Genomic DNA, 17,025 nt, shown 5'->3' on the forward strand with positions numbered 1-17,025 from the left:
CCAGGCTAAACTGATAGGCAAGAGCCTTCCCTATGTCACCCAGACTTCACAGCACATACACTCATCTCCCCCTTTGTTCCATCCCTTCCCCCACCGATCTGCAGGGAATGGACCACTGGTTCCCTGGGGAGCTTGAAGCTGTAGCTTCCTGCAGAAGCTACCCAGATGACCATGCTTATAACGTCTGGCCTCCCCTTTGCTCTCTTCCTATTATTCATATTAACTACCTAATTATGATGATAACATTAACACTGGACAGGGTGATCAGGGAAGGCTCTGAGAAGAGGTGACATTTAAGCTGAGATCTAAAAGATGAGAAACTAATCAGAGCTTCCAAGCTGAGTCAAGAAGAAAGAGAACAAGTAAGGTATGGTCCAAGAAGAGAGTAGTAGAATAGAAGGTGTGGATGCAGAGGCAGATAGGAGCGAATCAGGTAGGGACCTGTTCGCCATGGTTGGGAATTTGGGCTTCATTCACAGTGCAATGCATGTGCCTTTGGAGAATTTTAAACAAGAAAGTGTATATATATATATTTTTTAAGATCATTACATTCCCAGGATCTATACTGGGTGTTGGAGAACATTGCAATGACAAAGTTGTATTTCTTGCTTTTATGGAACTTAGAGAGCAGTTGCAGAGCTGTGATAGTCTTAAGAATAACACAAATGAAAATGAAATCTCAAACCATGATGAGAGAAGGAAGAAAGAACAGGATGCTAGCTGAATGCAAAAATCAGCCTGGGAACAGATAGCTTTCTAGACCATTGGGAGGAGCAGGTCTCCATTGGGAGAGGGGATCATGAAGGAATAAAGGCACTCTCATCCTTTGAGCCCTGCTCTGCTAAGCATTGTGCCATACTTTTAACACTCATTAGCTTAGTCTGTACAACCTTCTTTCCTAAAGATGTAAATGTGTAGCGTAGGCCTTGGCCTTGGGTTTTTTTTCTTTTATGTTACGCAAATACCTGTCCTAAGCTTTGATTGCCAAGGCATCCACTTCAAAGACAGCTATCTTGAATAAACACGCTGCCAGTCACACAATTAGATTAAGAGCCAGATGGCCTCCCCCTGTTGAGACTCCTTTGTTCTAGAGATATTGGTTGATTTAAATAACATCATTTGGGCTACTTGTTTATTTTGCTTTCTTCTGGGGCTTTAAATTCCTGCTTTTTAAATTCACCAATAAAGTGTGAGCCCATGAGTTTTAAATTCACCTACAAGGCCACTGCCCAATAAAAGCAGCCACCCAGGCCTGTGACCAGTGAGTGCGCGCTCCCTCTCTCCTTAACCTTGCTATGTGGCCCCAGGTGTGCTGTGTAATTTTCAGGTCTTGCAGGTCTTGTAAGTAATAAACCTTATCTTTTCAAAGTTTCCTGATGGTTATTGCTAAAAGGCATCTTGAAATCATAGTCAGAACCACAAGGGCTGGTCCAGCTACAATACTGGTTATTGACAGGCTGAGACCAGTACAAAACAAGTGTTGTTATTTCCTTTTACATAAAAGGAGGAGATATGTATTACATCATCTTCGAGTAAAGTATATTACATTTGAAAAATGGAGGAGATTGAGCAAGATTAGGTAACATAGTGAAGATTGAGCAAGATTATGTAATGTAAAATGCTTAGCACATAGCAAGTGCTCAATATATACATTGTTAGCTATTTTATTATTATTTATATTATCCTAACAAATGACTTAAAAATTCTTAGGGTTTGGATTGTCTTTGGGAAGAACAGTGATTAGCCATGATAAGTAGAAAATGTAACCCAAACCAGTGGTTCTTAAACAGGAGTGTGCATGGATCATAGACCTAAATATAAGGTCATAGAGGACTCCTAGAAAACACAGAAATACTAGTAAATTTCCATGACCTTGAGTTAGGCAATGGTTTCTTATAATACCAAAAGCACAGGCAACAAAAGAAGAAATAACTTGAACTTCATCAAAATTAAAAACTTTTGTGCTCCAAAGGACACTATCAAGAAATTAAAATGGCTCGGCCAGCATGGTTCAGTGGTTGAGTGTCGACCTATGAACCAGGAGGTTATGGTTCGATTCCTGATCAGGTCATATGCCCAGGTTGCAGGCTCAATCCACAGTGTGGGAAGTGTAGGAAGCAGCCAATCAATAATTCTCTCTCAACTTTGATGTTTCGCTCTCTCTCCCACTCTCCTTTCCTCTCTGAAATCAATAAAAATATATTTTAAAAGAAGAAAGAAAGAAAGAAAATGTGGCAGGATAGTAAGAAGCTAGGAAAATTCCTGGGCAACTGGAATGGGGAAACTGAGAGAAGAAAATTAAATAAAGCCAAACGGTTTGGGCAGCTTGCAGCCAGCTCACTAGACATCTTCCCTAACCAGAGAATACATAGCTTAAATCACCCTGGCCTGGGAAAATAAAAACAAATACCCAATTAATGACATTTGTGCCAGCTAAACCCAAGGACAGATGAAGTCTGGGGGACAAACAACAAAACCCCAAAGCATTTGGATGGTATCACTTGAGGGGGTGGGGGGGGGGAGGGATGTTAGGCAGGAAAGATAGCTGCTAGGGCAGGAGGAGGGGAAGGGGGGAAAAGGGGGGAGTTTATCTCACCCATTGAACAAAGAAGTAAGCAAGATAAAATCGCAAGATGTTCTTATAAATTCTGGGAAAAGCTGCAACAATGTAAAAGGAGAACCTTGAAATCTATGAGGGGGGAGTACAAAACCCTTGAGCCCCTACCAGGTGCCTGGGGTGCTCAGACTAGCTGAGTTGTCCACTTGTGCTTTATCCAATTGTATTCTTATTAAGTTTGCTTGCTTTGCTTCCTTAATAAATCTGCTTGCTTTGCTTCACCACTGCTTTCTGTCACTCGTCTGAATTCTTTCTCACGAGTATGACAAGAGCCGAGGAGGGGAAAGCCAGCCCCCTTTGACTTGGGTGGCTCTCTGGTAATAAAAAGACAAACCACAGAATGGGAGAAAATATCTACAAATCATATATCTGATTAGGGACAATTATGCAGAATATATAAAGAACTCTTTACAGCCGAAAACGGTTTGGCTCAGTGGATAGAGCGTCGGCCTGCGGACTGGAAGGTCCCAGGTTCGATTCCGGTCAAGGGCATGTACCTGGGTTGCGGGCACGTCCCCAGTAGGAGGTGTGCAGGAGGCAGCTGATCGATGTTTCTCTCTCATCGATGTTTCTAACTCTCTATCTCTCCCTTCCTCTCTGTAAAAAATCAATAAAATATATTAAAAAAAAAAGAACTCTTTACAACTCAATAATAAAATGACAAATGACCTGATTAAAAATGGGCAAATGATTTGAATAGATATATTTCCAAAGATACACAAATGGCCAATAAGCATGTGAAAAGATGCTCAACATTATTAGTTATTAGGAAAATATAAATCAAAACCTCAATGAGCCCTAGCCAGTTTTCTCAGTGGTTAGAGCGTTGGCCTGCAGACTGCAGGGTCTTGGGTTTGATTCTGGTGAAGGGCATGTACCTCAGTCAGGGCCCTTGTGGAAGGCAACCAATTGATGTGTCTCTCTCATATTGATGTTTCTCTCTCTCTGTCTCTCCCCCTCCCTTCCACTCTAAAATCAATGGGAAAAAATATCCTTGAGAAAACAATATCCTGGAGTGAGGATTAACAAAACAAACAAAAAACCCACCTCAATGAGATATCACTTTATACCCATTAGGATAGCTACAATAAAACACCAGGTATTGACAAGGATGTTAAGAAATTGAAATCCTCATAACATCACTGATGGGAATGTAAAATGCTGTAGCCATTCTGGAAAATAGTTTGGTAGTTCCTCAAAATGTTAAACATAGAGTTGCCACTCTGGTCATGTAGCTTAGTTGTTAAGGTGTCTCTCTAAAATCAATAAAGATATCCTCAGGTGAGGATTTAATATAACAATAATAAAAATAACTTGTACATAAATATTCATAGCTTATTTATAGTTATTCATAATAGCCAAAAAGTGGAAACAACACAAATATCCATTTTATTTGCCATGGATGGATAAACAAAATATAGTATATCTATACAATGGACTATAACTGGGCAATAAAAAAGAATGAAGTATTGATACATACTATAATATGGATGACCTTGAAAACATGCTAAGTGAGCTTTGGCTGGGTAGCTCAGTTGGTTAGAGTGTGGTCCCTAAACACCAAGGTTGTGGGTTCGACCCCTGGTCAGGGCACATACAAAAAATAATGAATGGCCTGGCCAATGTGACTCAATGGTTGATCATCGATTCATGAATCAGGTGGTCACGGTTTGATTCCAGGTCAGGACATGTGCATGTCCGGTTGTGGGCCTGATTCCCCAGTAGGAGGCATGCAGGAGGGAGCTGATCAATGACTCTCTCTCATCATTGATGTCTCTATCTCTCTCTCCCTATCCCTTCCGCTCTCTGAAATCAATAATAAAAAAAAGAAACAACCAATGAATGCATCAATAAATGGAACAACAAATCTCTCTATCCCTTCCTCTCAAATCAATAAATAAATTTTAAAAATTAAGATGCCCCAGCCAGTGTGGCTCAGTTGCTTAGAACCTTGTCCCATCACCAGAAGGTTGTGGGTTCGATTCCAGTCAGGGCACATACCTAGGTTGCCGGCTTAAACCCCCTGGTTGGGGCAAGTACGAAAGGTAACTGATTGATGTATCTCTCTCACATCTATGTTTCTCTCTCTCTCTCTCTCTCTCTCTCTCTCTCTCTCTCTCTCTCCCTTCTTCACACTCTAAAATCAATTTAAAAATAAATTATATATATATATATATATATATATATATATATATATATACTACCTCTTAGACATCACCACCTGGATATCCCAAAGCTACTTTAAATTCCAAATATCTAAACCTGAGCTCATGATCTTTCTTCCAAAAACTCACTCTTCCTCCTTAATTTCTTATCTCTGTGAATGGCACCACCAATGTTTCACATGCTCAGCCAAAAACCTGGGAATCAGTCTAGGTATCTCCCACTTCCCCATCCCTTGTATACAATCTATCTTCAAACTTTGACCTAGATATCAATCAAATTCATCTACTCCTCTCCATTTTCACTGCCACCACCCTGGTCTAAGCCACCAGGATTTCTCACCTAGATGTTTGTTATACTCTCTTGAATAGTCTCTTATTGCCACTCTTCATTCTCAACTCATTCTCTATCCCTGACACCGCTGTTGAGTGAATGAATGAATGAATGAATGAATATCACTAACCTCTCACTTAAAACCCTTCACTGGCTTTCCTTTGCACTTAGTTTAAGAACTAAGTCCTGTCTGGCCAATGTGGCTCAATGGTTGAGCATTGACCTATGAACCAGGAAGTTATGGTTCAATTCCCAGTCAGGGCACATGCCCAGGTTGTGGGGGGCATGCAGGAGGCAGCCGATCAATGATTCTCATCATTGATGTTTCTATCTCTCTCTCTTTCATCCTTTCTGAAATAAAAAATATATTTAAAAAGAACTAAGTCCTTAAGATGGCTTGCAAAGGAAGGGCCAGCATGATCTATCCCCCTACCTCCCTTCCTTCCCTCTTCCTCTATGTTTCTGCCCTCTTTGCACCTGAGAAAATAAGTTAATAAATAGCCATTCCCTTGGTACATTCTACTATGTACACCCCACTGGCTACTCCCAACAGCATCTGTCCTTACTTGGCCAAGTCCTACATATCCTTCAAGGCCCATTCTTAAAGTTTCCTTCTCTATGAAGACTTTTATTCCATCAGGGAGTTAGTTTCTTCTCTGTGCTCCCAAAGCATTTACCAGCTACCTCTGTCCCACACTTAAGGATCACTGTCTGTTACCTGAGGTTGTTGGGAGTGTGGTTCTTCTGTTAGTTGAATCTTACTTGTGGTGGATTTCTGTTAGTTGAATCTTACCTGTGGTAGATTTTTCCTTGTGTATTTCATCAGTTTTTTCCTTTCAAATTAGTTAATGTTTGGAAAGGCTTTATATAATGTATAGGAATCCTATGTAGTCTGCAATGGGGGGTGGGTGGGGGATTTGCATTTGTCTCTGCTAGGCATCTGAGAGTTTTGGAGTAGGCCTCCTTTTATATTGATTTCTCAGCCTCAGGGATTCCCAGTCATGCAGGTGATAAAAATATGACACACTGAGGTCAGGTATGTGGTTTCAAATTCTCAGGAAATAGTTTTTTCCCCACCTAAAGACCAAGTCCAGACAAACACTATGACACACGGATTTTTGTCTCCTTTGCTAGTAGTCAGATGTTTGTTTGTTTGTTTGTTTGTTTATCCCTAGTCCACTCTTTCAATGTGGGTGTAGACCCAAAGGGTCCTCGTTTATCAAGAGCCTCAAATTTCATGTAAGCTCAAGGCTTCCTCTCCCCAATTGTCTGTTAAAATCCAAACTATTGCAAGTCCTGTTGTACATTTAAAAGGATGTTTATTGTGTTTATTTTCAGCATTTCCATGTGTGTAGCAGGAAGTTCCAGATATTTTCAGAAAAGGAAGGCCAACTCAATACTTAGTAGACAGAATGTCATTGTCTGTTTACTTATCTGTTTTCCCCATGAGTATCAAGCTCTGAAAGGGCAGGATCTGGGTTTGACTCATCTCTGGGTCAAGACGACGACCCTAGACACAGTAAAATTTGCTCAGTGCATTTGTTGATACCAAACCTCCACTCAAACACTTCTAGAGATAGGGAGAGCTCATTTTCTCCCAAAGTAGCCTTTTCTTTGGAAAGGGTTGTGTTATCGGGTGCCCACTTGACTAATGGGGGACACCCTGGCCCTCATATGTGTTCATCCTTCCCAACACTCAGCTTGTCCACTCAGATTCTATGGGGGGCTTGGTATCAGGGCCTGAATGATCCCAGTGATAACTGGGACTTTGAACTTTGATTCAGGAGGAAGCACATGGGCTAATCCTAAATGTAAACCTAAAGCTCTTATGCACCATTAGTAGAAGTCTAAATTGGTACAATACTTTGGGAGAGCAATTCAATAGCATCTATTTAAAATTGAAATATGTATACCTATCATCTTACAATTCACTTCTCTGAATCTATTCTAGTCATACAAGAATAGTCACTAGAGCATTTGTCTGTGATAGCAAAAAGATTGAAAACCACCCAAATGTTCATCAATAAGTGATAAACTAAATAAGCTATCTAACAGCCATACAATGGGAAACTGTAAGACAGTTTTCCTTTAATGAGGTATATCTACATGTATTGACATAGATAGAACTCCAAGTCATATTGCTGAGTGAAAAATGTGAGTCTGCAGGACAGAGTATATATTTATGTAGAAACAAAATAACTTACAAGTAGTATAAATTGTTACATCCTGGAAGCTATTTGGCAATATCTATCAACTTTACATTGCTACTTAAACTTTTTAGATAATCTCAACCTACTAATCCCTACTGATAGATATTCTTACAAATAATATGCAAAATAATGGATAAAAATATTAATTGCAGTATTATCTGTAGTAATAAAATATTGGAAACAACTTTTCTTTCATTAGGAGACTGGTAAATACTATGCATACTACAATGGGATACAATGCAGGTGTGAAAAAGAATGAGGTTTGCCCTAGCTGGTTTGGCTCAGTGGATAGAGTGTTGGCCTGCAGACTGAAGGGTCACAGGTTTGATTCTGGTCAAGGGCACGTATCTTGGTTTCAGGCTTGATCTCTAGGAGGCAGCAATTGATGTGTCTCTCTCATGTGTCTTTCTCACATTGATGTTTCTTTCTGTGTGTCACTCCCTCTCCCTTCCTCTCTGACATCAATAAAAATATATTTTAAAAAAGTTTGCTTGGAATTTATACAATATTTATGTAAATTGTTGTATCATTTAAAAAACATTTTAATTTTTAAAAATATTTTTATTGATTTCAGAGATGAAGAGATAGAAACATCAATGATGAGAGAGAATCACTAATGGGCTGCCTCCTGCACACCCCCTGCTGGGGATTGAGCCCGCAAACGAGGCATGTGCCCTTGACTAGAATCAAACCCAGGACCCTTCCGTCCACAGGCCAACATTCTATCCACTGAGCCAAACCGGCCAGCACTACATTTTAATTTTTTAAAAATCGACTTCAGGTAGATAGTACAACCACCCCCAGGCAAAGGAATGAGGCTGACTCTCCTTCTGAAAGGAGGATTCATGTCATGCCCTTTGTCTCACCTGCTTTCCCTAAGGACACCCTGGCTCAGAAGGAGGCACCTGGGCTGTTCCTGGCATTATTCCAAAGAGCCTCATCTGCCACCTCTCACCTACTTGGCTCCCTGTCCCTAGTATTCTGGGCTGAGAACCAGAGTCAATTGACCATAGGGTCATATTTCCAGAGGTCCTGATCGATGTGAGGTTGAGCAAGGCAGCCCAGAAAAATGGTGACAGCTGGCTCCGACCTCTTACCTCTGTGTTCAACGCCTTCAATACCCCACCACTCTTTCTCCCACCTCCAAAAATATCTCTCTCTCTCAGTCCATTCAGTGGAAAGAGGTCATCTGAAGAACGCATCCAACTAGATATGCAGGAATTTAGTGTAAGGGCTCTGGAGCCAGGCTGGCAGGATTCATATCCCAGTCTGTCAGTTAGTAGCTGTCAAACCTTCGGCAGATAACTCGAACTCTCTGTGCCTCAGTTTCAGAACCTGCAAGGTGTGGATAATAAGGGTAGCTCCCTGTCAGGACCATTGTGAAACTGTAATGAGAGATTACATGAAAAACCTTTAGAATACCTGGAACACAGAAGGCAATCAATAAATATTAGCCATGATTATTAACACTTGTGCAAATACTTTTTTAAAGGACAGCGCTAAAAAGCTTTGAAGGCTCCTTCAGAAGGAAAATTAAATCTGGCAAGTCAATAAGTCACCTGTATAAAACATCAAGGAGGCATTAGTCACTAGCTTTCTAATTTGACTCAAATCAGGAATAGTTATTATGACAGAGGAAGTTCTTGAACAAAAAGTCTAAGGAAAATGATGTTCTGACCCAAATCTGTGACAACTTCATTTCAAACATGGAAAAAACATCTGACCTGGGAATTATGAACTGCTGACTTTGCCCTTCTCAAATGAGTTGGTCAATGTTGATTTTGTGCATGTAGGTCAGTGATGATATTGTATTTTCTTAACTGAATTGAATAAGTATACTTTAATGTTGCCTTTTTATTCTTTTTAAACCAACTTAGTTGAGGTGTAATGAGTTTTGACAAATATAAGGTGTCCCCCAAAATGTATACACATATTTTGAATAATTATACAGGCAGTGTTTATTAAAATACATTTCATTTTCAAAATTGAGCTATCAGCTGTTAAAGTGTGCATACATTTTTGGGGGACACGCTGTAAATGCACCCATACAACTAGATTTAGTATACGGACAGGAAATACCGAGCATTTCTATCACTGCAGAATAGTCCCTTGTTCCCGTTTGTAGTCGGTCCTCCCACCACCCCCAAGCAGCTATTGATCTGCTTTGTTAGCACATATTACTTTCACCTGTTCTAGGAGCTCATATGAATGGAATCATATGGTATCTATTCTTTTGCATCTGGTTTCTTCAGCCTTGTGTTTTGAGGTCCATCCATATTTTTTGCAGATATTAGTTTATTCCTTTTTTAAATGCTTAGTATAGTCCATTGGATGAATATACTACAATTCTGTTAACTTTACATACTAGGTTTTTAAATATATAGATTGATTTCAGAGAGGAAAGGAGAGGGAGAGATAGAAACATTAATGATGAGAGAGAATCATCGATCAGCTGCCTCCTGCATGCTCCCTACTGGGGATTGAGCCCAAAACCAGGGCATGTGCCCTTGACTGGAATTGAACCTGGAACCCTCCAGTCTGCAGGCCAATACAGTGGGGCCTTGACTTACGAGTGTCCCGACTAACGAATTTTTCGAGATACGAGCCGTCTCTTGGCCGATTTTTTTGCTTTGAGTTGCGAGCTAAAATTCGGGTTTCGAGCCAGCTTCAGATACCCCACCGCTAGTTGGTGCAGCAAACGTCACAGTGAACGCCACAACATCAGCCCAGCATCACGTGTCTCACTCATTTACTTTTTGATTTGACATACGAGTAATTTGAGTTATGAGCTCCGTCACGGAACGAATTAAACTCGTAAGTCAAGGCCCCACGTACTCTGTCCACTGAACCAAACTGGCTAGGGCTATACACTAAATTTTGAGAGAATACAGATTGAATGTATTTGAACTCTAGGAGAGTGTGAAGCGGTAAGAACTGGAGGTAGAAGCCTCAAGTTCCTGTCCTATCCCTTATCCCTTTCATTCTTTCCTTCTGTTACCCTGCACAAGTCCTTCTCCCTCATCTAGGCTTCAGTTTCCTCATCTGTAAACTTAGTCCACTAAATGATGTTTAAATAACCATTCCATTACAGGTGGAAGGGTTTATTCTCCGACAAGAAGGCACTTTTTTAAGGTTCACAGGTAAGGTCCTGCCCCCAGGAGCAAAGTAGGCCCAGTGAATTCCTCTGGCAGAAAAGGGAGGGCAGTATCCACAGAAAACCAGACAGGCAATGGAGAATAAGCAGGGAGTCTCCAGGCAACTCCAGGAATTGATAGATATTTACACTCTATTCAGAACCTCTATCCCTGGTTTTTCTGCCAAAAGCTCCTGGCGGTAAATTCTTGGCTGGAATCAAGGGAGTTGGACCAAGAGAATTTCATAGAATAGGAGGGCTTCTGAGGACAGAGAGCAGGCCATGGTGAAGACTGAGGCTGCCATTCTGGGCCCAGAGGGTAGGTAGGTAAAACCAAGGGAAAGGATGAGGGGAACAGCTCGATCCAGAGAATGGATCAGAATCTTTGAAAGATACCATTGAGCCCAGATACCTCCATTACCCAAAGAAATCCCAGGGTCCCACATGGTTCAGGCTTAACACCTTCAATGTCATGGATTCTTAAAGAGAGAGGAAGGGAGAGGGGGAAAGAGGGAGCCCCCCACAGGGGACAAAGCTGCAACTGGGCATGTACCCTTGACCAGAATTGAACAGACAACCTCTTGGTACACAGGACGACACCCAGATGAGCCACACCAGCCAGGGCGAATCTCCCCACCCCCACTTTTTTTTAGATTCCCCTAGCACCCTGGCTTATTCACTCTCCTAAACTTTATCTCCCTGAATCATAATGTCCCTATGTTTCTGTTAACACTGAATGAGATTCTCAAGTACAGAAAAGGTATCTGTCTTCCAGAAGGTAACGAGGCATTCCCGAGTGTGTGGTGAACTGAGAGCAGGTGGTGCTCAAAGAGACAGGAAAATAATGTGTTTGGGGACCTCTGAGGAGAGAGGTGACTTTCTCCCAGAGAGATCTTAGAGAACTTCCTGGAGGAAGTGCCCTTTGGCTAATAGATATCCTGGAGTTATAGCTCACATATTCAAATTATTCCATTTCAACTATATGACTTTGGCAAAAGAAACAAGATAGAAAAAATCATTGTTCCACCCAGCCAGAGTGGCTCAGTGGTTGAACATCAACCTATGAACCAGGAGGTCACTATTTGATTCCCGGTATATGCTCTATCCCCAGTGGGGGGCATGCAGGAGGCAGCCAATCAATGATTCTCTCTCCTCATTGATGTTTCTCTCTCTTGCTCCCGCTCACTTCCTCTCTGAAATCAATAAAAATATATTTTAAAAAATCATTGTTCCAAGTTATAACACTTTTAATGAGCTTCACAAAAATATTTGCACTGAGACAAAATATACTAGAGTAAAATTAGTAACTCAAGCTGCCTCTTAATTTTTATGCAAAAAACTTTTTCAACATATGTGTTGCAGTTCTCTATTATGTAACAAACCTCCACAAACTTAGGGGCCTACGACAACACCCATTTAATTGGGGTGATCACTTCATAAGATATATAAATGTCTAACCACTATGTTGTACACATGAAACCAATATAAATATTGTATGTCAACTATAACTGAAAAATTTTAAAAATTTTAAATAAATAAGATGTGCCACATTAAATATATATATATATATATATATATATATATATATCAACACGCATTTATTAGTTCCCTGTTCTATAAGTCAGAAGTCCAGGTACAGCTTATCTGAGTTCTCTGCTCCAGGACCCACAAGGCTGAAATCAAGATGCTGGCCAGCTGTGTCTTCATCTGGAGACTCACCTAGGGAAAGTTTGACTTCCGGGCTCCCTCAGATTGTTGAATTCCCTCAGAATTCATTTTCGTGCGGCCATGTTACTGAGATCCCCATTTTCTTGCTCTCTGTTAACTGGGGGCCTCCCTTGGCTTCTAGAAACCCCGCCTGAGTCCTTGCTATGTGGCCACTTCAACAACATGGCAGTTTGTTCCTTCAAGGCTAACATGGGGGTGATAGGCAAAAAACCTGTATATTTTTCACATGTAGGCTTTATAACTTTTATGCTATTTATTATTGCACACACGTGTATATACTATATTTCTAAGCACAGTTAAAGATACAGAAATATGCACTGGCTCTTATTAGCTCAGTGATCTTTGGCCTCAGCAGTTTGAGCCCCAAGTTCCCCATCTGTAAAATGGGGATAACAGCAGAGTCCATCTTGGAGAGTTACAGGCACAAAGTAAATGCTAGATAAATATAAGCTGCTGATTAGTCCTGAATAGAGAGGGTATAAACACAGGAGATGAGGTGGGTAAGTGGACAGGGTTCCGAAGGAGGAGGAAACTGCAAGAGCAAAATCCTAGAAGCAGGAAGGCTGATGGTGGTTTAGAGTGTGATAATTTGCGCAGGGTGTGTGTGTGTGTGTGTGTGTTGACAGGATAAACAGAGTGGGTGAGGGCAGCTTCAATCATGCCTCTTGTCATCACTTATTGAATGCTTACTGTGTACCAGGTACCATGAGAGGATGCCTGGCCAGCAGTGTGAATTGCATCTGGAAGTGGTAGGGAGGCAAGGAAAAGCTGTGAGCAGAAAAGGACAGGGCTCTGAGCTTTAGGGGAATCCATTTGCTCCCAGAAGAGTGGCTGGGAACCCTGCTGTCCACTCTTTCCTCCCCAGCCTCAAAGCTGGAGGGGATGCAACCATTTCCCTTCAAAAGTTCCAAATGTGTGAATTCATGCAGGGCACTCACACCAGAGCAGCTCACATGGGTACTTGTCCACACTCAGAGCACACCCACGGAACACCAAAGTCACCACCCCACCCTCACACTATGAACAGATGGACTAAAACTAAGACCAGCATTTGGCTTCCTGCCACCTGCCTCCTCTCCCTGAAATGAATCCTGTCCTGACCCCATCACTTCCTCATCAGGGGCAGTAAGCACATTTCACACAAACAAACACAGATGCTTGGAGGTTGGGAATGGAGTCCTGTTTAGAAAGCTTGGAGCCAGCCATTTTTCAGATGGGAAACTGAGGCTCAGACAAAGAAAGTGACTTGTCCAGGGCCAGGCAGTGAGCCCAGGATTAATAGAACCATGATTGAAATCTGGATTTACTGATAATCAGACCACAGTTTTTCATGGTGTATACACACACACACACACACACACACACAGAGTTACCCTCAATGCAGACATCTCTGGGTTGAATAACAAAGCTTTTTGCATAGGAGTTCAGGGGATATGGCCCCTTGGTAAAATATAGGCTTATCTGTTGGGGGAATTTGTGAGTATGTCTACTTTAGGTGGCTTTGCCAATTCAATTTCTTCCCATCTCTGTCTCAGTTTCTTCACCAGTAGAATGGGAAGAATCTACACTAATAAAAGACAAACATGCAAATTGACCGTACCTTCACTATGCCTTAAGCCACGCCCACCAGCCAATCAGAGCAACTATATGCAAATTAACCCAACCAAGATGGTGGCTGGCAGCCACGGAGCTGGAGCAAGCAGGAGGCTTGGTTGCCCCAATGATGGAGGAAGCCAAGCTTCCCGCCTGCCGCGGCCAGCTCTGAGCTCCACTCAAAGCAACAAATTTTCAATTATAGAAGATAAATAAACCCCAGATACCTGCTTTCAGCCAGCCGTGGCCATGGAGCTGGAGCGAGCAGGAGGCTTGGTTGCCCCTGGCGATGGAGGAAGCCAAGCTTCCCTCCCGCCCACCCTGGCCAGCTCTGAGCTCCTCTCAAGGCTACAAAGTTTCAATTATAGAAGGTAAATAAATCCCAGAATGAAAAAATAAAAAAGAAAAAAAAGGAGAGGCTGGGAGCTTCCGTCACCAGCGGGGGTGTGGGGGTGGCTTGGCCAGCCTGAAAATGGCCCTCAGCCCCTCACCCAGACTGGCCAGGCACCCCAGTGGGGATCCCCCACCCTAAAGGGGGTGTGGCCAGTCTGAAAACAGCCATCAGCCCCTCACCCAGGCTGGCCAAATCTCCATGGGGTGAGGGTCCCCACTGGGGGGGGGGGCTTGACCAGCCTGCAAACACCCATCAGCCCCTCACCCAGGCTGGCCAGGCACCCCAGTGGGACCCCCACCCTGATCTGGGACACCCTTCAGGGCAAACCTGCCGGCCCCCACCCATGCACCAGGCCTCTATTCTATATAGTAAAAGGGTAATATGCAAACTGACCCTAACAGCAGAACTGGGAATGACTGGTCACTATGACACACACTGACCACCAGTGGGCAGACGCTCAATGCAGGAGCTGCCCCCTGGTGGTTAGTGCACTCCCACAGGGGGAGCTCTGCTCAGCCACAAGCCAGGCTGACGGCTGCCAGTACAGCGGTGGTGGTGGGAGCCTCTCCTGCCTCCTCAGCAGCACTAAGGATGTCTGACTGCAGCTTAGGCCTGCTCCCCGCTGGCAAGTGGACATCCCCCAAGGGCTGCCAGGCTGCCAGAGGGATGTCTGACTGCCAGCTTGGGCCCGATCCCCCAGGGAGCAGGCCTAAGCCAGCAGGTGGACATCCTCCAAGGGGTCCCAGATTGCAAGAGGGCATAGGCCAGGCTGAGGGACGCCTCCCGCCCCCCCGCCCCCAGTGCACAAATTTTTGTGCACCGGGCCTCTAGTATTATCTATATTAGGGGATTCTTGTGAAGATTAAATGAGTTATCAACACAGGTAAGGGATTAGAATAGTACCTAGCACATAGAAATCCCAATAGTATCATCATTAATATTACTTGTTTAACTCTGTAAACCTAGTGGGCAGGGGAAGAGGGAGGACTCTGCTTCTACATGATAGGGCCTTGCTGGTTTCAACTTAGATTCCAAGCTACCCACTGGGTTTCAGTTCTCCAGTAGGCTTATTTATACCTTTGAGTACACCTAAAGTCCCATGAAGGACACACCCATGCTGACACATTTCTGCTCTTTGAAGTAGGGGGAGGGGAGGGGAGACACAAGTCATTGGGGAGCCCCCAGGGTTTTGTGAGGGCAAGCCCAAAGCCCTAACTGGAATGAAAGGGTGGCCTCTTGACTTCCAATACTGGGGCCCATAAAATTGGGCAAGTGCTTACATCTGGGCAGGGATTGGATGGGTATGTGTTGACCCTGCGGGTGTGAGCTCATGAGCACATGTGTGTATGTTTGTATATGGATGCCTTCATGTGTATGCATAGATGCACATGTCTATCCATGTACGTACACAGGAGTGGCACCCTACATCTGATCAGAAATGAGACTCCAGGATCACCCCCAGCATGGGTCTCACTGCCTCTTTTTATAGCCCCTAGGCCCAAGTGAGGGACCCAGAATACTAAGTCCACTCCTTGGGGTCAGTGTCAGCAGATGGCTCTGCTGCCTTATAATTCTAATCAAGTACTTTTTTTAAAAAAAATCCTCACCCAAGGATATTTTTTCCATTGTTTTTTAGAGAGAATGGAAGGGAGGGAGGGGGAGAGAGAGAGAGAAACATCGATGTGAGAGAGACATATCGATTGGTTGCCTCCCACAGGAGCCCCAATGGGGGCTGGGGGATCAAACCTGCAATCCAGTATGTGCCCTTGACCTGGAATCAAACCCGAGACCCTTTAGTGCCCAGGCCCACGCTCTAATTGTTAAGACAATTAGACCAAATACTTTGCTCTCGCTATGTCTTAGTGTGTCTCAGTTTTTCCACCTATAAAATAAGGAGTTTGGATGAATTAAGGTTTGAGGTTTCCTCCTCCCTGATGATAAATCTCTGTAGTGGAGAGGGATGGGTCCCAGGAGTTTCAGGATGGGATTCCCCTGGGCCCCAGCCCCCTACTTCCATGGGTACCCCTGACTCTACAAAGAAGCTGAAGACTGGAATCTGCCCTAGCAGACTGTACATGGGGTTTAGCTAAGGTTGGGAGCAGAATCCAGGTCATTTAGGGTATCAGTGTATATGCCAGGAACCCCCTTCCCTAGGCTTGGAGAACCAAAACACTGTCCCCAATAGCATGCTTCTTATACCAGGGTAGAGGGGCCAGGTGTAGACTTCTGTGCCAGCCACCCTTCCTGAGCTGTAACTACTAAGCCTTTGAATAGCACCTACTCTGCCAGGCCCAGCACAGGCCCAGTGTGGGGAGAATACGGACAGAGATTCTACCCTTGAGATACCAGCCATCCACTTGGGAAGACACATACACATAAACACACACAATTAGTCACCATCACTTGCTGTTCAGCGAACAAACAAATGTCCATCAAGGTAGCTCTAGACACATGGGTGGAGACAGGGAAGGCTACCTAGAGGAAGAAGAGGTGAGTAGAATCTTGAAGACAGAAAGACATGAATTTAGAACAGCCTGAAGAGGGCATTCCAGACATGGGGAAGTGCTTTAGCAGGTGTGGTTGTAGAGAGTGTTGAATAGACAATGAGGAGTTTGACCTTAGTACAAACAAGGTGTAGGCAAGAGGAGGAGTGGAGGAAGGAAGCTGGAGACAACTGGGGCTGGATCATGGAAGGCCATGAATGCCGTGTTAAGGAGTGTGGTACTTTGAGAGCCACAGAAGGTTTTAGAAGCAGCAAGTAGTGTGACAGGAAAGGCATGTTAGGGATTCTTTAGTTGAAGTCAACAAGGAGGTCAAGAGAGGGTATGAAGTTAACAGGAAGTAGATGTGATGG

The 17,025-nt window shown here is 43.3% G+C and overlaps 1 long non-coding RNA gene across 1 annotated transcript in view; it reads right to left on the reverse strand.

Moving 5' to 3' along the window:
• Positions 1 to 3,665: 3,665 nt before the first annotated feature.
• Positions 3,666 to 17,025, reverse strand: part of LOC106697293 — a 20,247-nt gene continuing 6,887 nt past the window's right edge. The window contains exon 3 of the long non-coding RNA XR_002829469.1: positions 3,666 to 3,873. This is a non-coding gene — a long non-coding RNA (uncharacterized LOC106697293). The remainder of the gene's footprint in view (positions 3,874 to 17,025) is intronic.

Source organism: Myotis lucifugus, unplaced genomic scaffold, assembly GCF_000147115.1.
Source record: "Myotis lucifugus unplaced genomic scaffold, Myoluc2.0 scaffold_60, whole genome shotgun sequence".
Classification (NCBI taxonomy): Eukaryota; Metazoa; Chordata; class Mammalia; order Chiroptera; family Vespertilionidae; genus Myotis; species Myotis lucifugus.